The following is a 2,758-nucleotide window of genomic DNA, read 5'->3' on the forward strand; positions in this document are numbered from 1 at the left end:
AGCTAAGTTGAAAAGTTACAAGGGCAAGTGGCATAGGCAAAATCAGAAAAGCCCGCTAATTCAAAAACCCGAAAGGGTGGCTTAAGCAAAAGTTAAGGCAGTGTCACGACCCATTTCCATGGACCGGACCGGCCCTAGGACCTGGGTGGGCTTAAGGCCCCCGAAGCCCGTAGTAAGCCTAACTTATTTAAATCTCACCTTCTATTCATAATTATAGATTCAGGCCCATTAACTCAAAATGCAGTTCATATATTTAATATGGACTTTTACTATTTATTTACAACCCAACTGGAATACAATTGCGGAACTCTACCTTTATATTTACATCGTTATTTCTATCATTAAAAGTCTTCTACAATAAGTGTCTCAACTCCACAAGGCTTTTATTTCTTTCTATTACCTGAAAAAAAAATAGTAGGCAGGGGTGAGCGCCAAACTCAATGAGTAGGGTTAGATAACCCTCTCACCCCACACAATCACACAGAAGCTAAATATTTTTATCTAGTTACCGTTTAATTATATGATCATGCAGTTTGTCACACAAATGGCAATACAGCAGCAATCACAAGTATCATCACCTTCATATAATCACATCACGTGGAAATTAGTCAGTGGCACCACCTGAAACCCCAACGAGCCGTCCTCACACATGGATCGCCCTCTCATACATGTGCACCGGGGAGCCGATCCCCCATACGGCCAACTGGTCTAATCCTCACTGACCAGTCCTCTCATTGTTTTTCTATTCTCTCTTTTCTTTTCCATACCCACAGGAGGCAACCCGGTGGTCTCCATCCAATCTAGATCATCAAGTGCTCACAACAGGAGGCCACCCTGCGGGCTACAATCAAATCTAGATTATCAGGTGCGCAACAACAAGAAGCCATCCTGTGGTTTTCCATACAATCCATATCATCAGGTGCACACGGGGGCGCCGATCTCCCATTTTCCCGGCCGACGGTCAATATCATATCATATTCAGGATCCATATCACAGACCGTCCTCACAAACCCATGGTGGTCCACTTCATCCCAATTCCACACAAACAAGGCACAGTATATTCATAGCACAAGTAATCAAACAATTTTTACTATCAACAAATAGTGCATCATAATATGGCACTTCAATAAAATAATGCATGATAACATTTAGCCGTGAATGCATGCATGCAGGCGGATGAAGCGAATTATCTAACACTACTCACATTTCTTTATTGTCCTTTAAAAGGACTGTCTTTATCACTCCATGCTTCCAGCTTTCGTCCTCGCATTTCGAAATTTTATAAACCTCTATAATAAACAATAGAATTCTAAGTAAGAATTTTAAATTTGAAGATTCTATTTTATATTCGTTTACTAGTTTTGGCAGTCATTTAATTCATTTATTAATTTAAACTATATATATATATTTATAGATACAGATATTGGGTTTCCTTATTTATTTATCACTCTAATAATCTTATTCTATATTTTTAATTTCTATAAATAATTTAATCTCTATTAAGTAATTTAATTTCTATAATTAATTTATTTTCTACCGAAATTTCGGCAGCATCTCCCCTAAAATTTAGACTATCTACCTGCTAAAATATCAACAATTTCACAATTATTCAATCCATACGGCCCATCCATCGGGCAATTAATCAAACAACATTTTCCCATCCTCCTTTAATCTCAACATCACCACACAATCCAAATTATACATTACAATAACATTATATTTAAACTACCTTAATTAAATCAACACTAAAATTATAACACTGTTAACTACTCACAATTATCAAATTAAATTAACCAAATTAATTAACTACAAATAATAAAATTAATTTAATTAACTAGCGTTACTAACATGAACTTAACTAAACTAATTGACTACAAGTAATAAAATTAATTTCATTAACTAATATTACTAAATTAATTAACTTCAAATAATAAAATTAATTTAATTAACTAATTTTACTAACATTAACTAAGTCAACTAAAATTATTAAAAGTAAACTAACTAAATTTAAGTAACTATCATTAATAAAATTAAATTCATTAACTAAAATATATTTAAATTAATTTATACCCCAATATAATTTTTTTTGTTGAATTTCTGCTAGATCGGAAATTGCCACGTGTGCCGGATCGGAGAGCAGTGGCTGTCGGTGGTCGGAGGCACGCTGGAGCGGCGGCAGAGGCGCAATCCGGTGGTCAGAGGCTTGCTGGAGCTGCTGCAGTCGCTGGCAGTGACGCAGACCCAGTTGCAGGGAAGAAGAAAAGGGAAAGAAAGAAAGAAAAAGGAAAGAAAGAAAGAAGAAGAAAAAAGAAGAAGAAAAAGAAGAAGAGAGGGAGGTGTGGTGGTGCGGTGGTGGGCTGGAGGTGGCATAGAAATGGTGAGAGTGAAGGAGATAGGCGTTGAAGATAAAGGGAAAAGGATGTTTCTAGATGGTTTGGGTCGAACCGGTTCGATTCGGTTCGATTCGGCCCAAATCTTCGATTTTCAACCGGTTTCGGCTTTTTCAATCGGTTTTCGATTCGATTTCTCATAGTATTCGCACTAAAATATTAATAGCAATTTCCAGGCTGTCGGTTCGTTAAATTAAATTGGAAAATGTTTTGAAAATAAAAATTCGGGGTATTTCAATCTCCCCCCCTTAAGACAATTCGTCCTCGAATTGAATCTAGTGGGAAAGAATATGAAAGGACGCACGGGAAAGTTTAAAGTTACAAGAAATGGCTTCCAATACCAAGGAGACAGCTCAAAAGCGAAAATA

At 36.5% G+C, this 2,758-nt stretch overlaps 1 long non-coding RNA gene across 1 annotated transcript; it reads right to left on the reverse strand.

The window, feature by feature from the left end:
• Nucleotides 1-228: 228 nt before the first annotated feature.
• On the reverse strand, nucleotides 229-2,395 carry LOC149499094 (uncharacterized). Its single transcript, XR_016319448.1, has 3 exons — nucleotides 2,071-2,395; nucleotides 1,205-1,289; nucleotides 229-400 (listed from the first exon to the last, which is right to left on the reverse strand). It is a non-coding gene; the product is annotated as an uncharacterized LOC149499094 (long non-coding RNA).
• Nucleotides 2,396-2,758: the final 363 nt, after the last annotated feature.

This window comes from Jatropha curcas, chromosome 1 (genome assembly GCF_041381405.1).
Source record: "Jatropha curcas cultivar XTBG-Jc1 chromosome 1, XTBG_Jcur_1.0, whole genome shotgun sequence".
NCBI classification, from domain to species: domain Eukaryota; kingdom Viridiplantae; phylum Streptophyta; class Magnoliopsida; order Malpighiales; family Euphorbiaceae; genus Jatropha; species Jatropha curcas.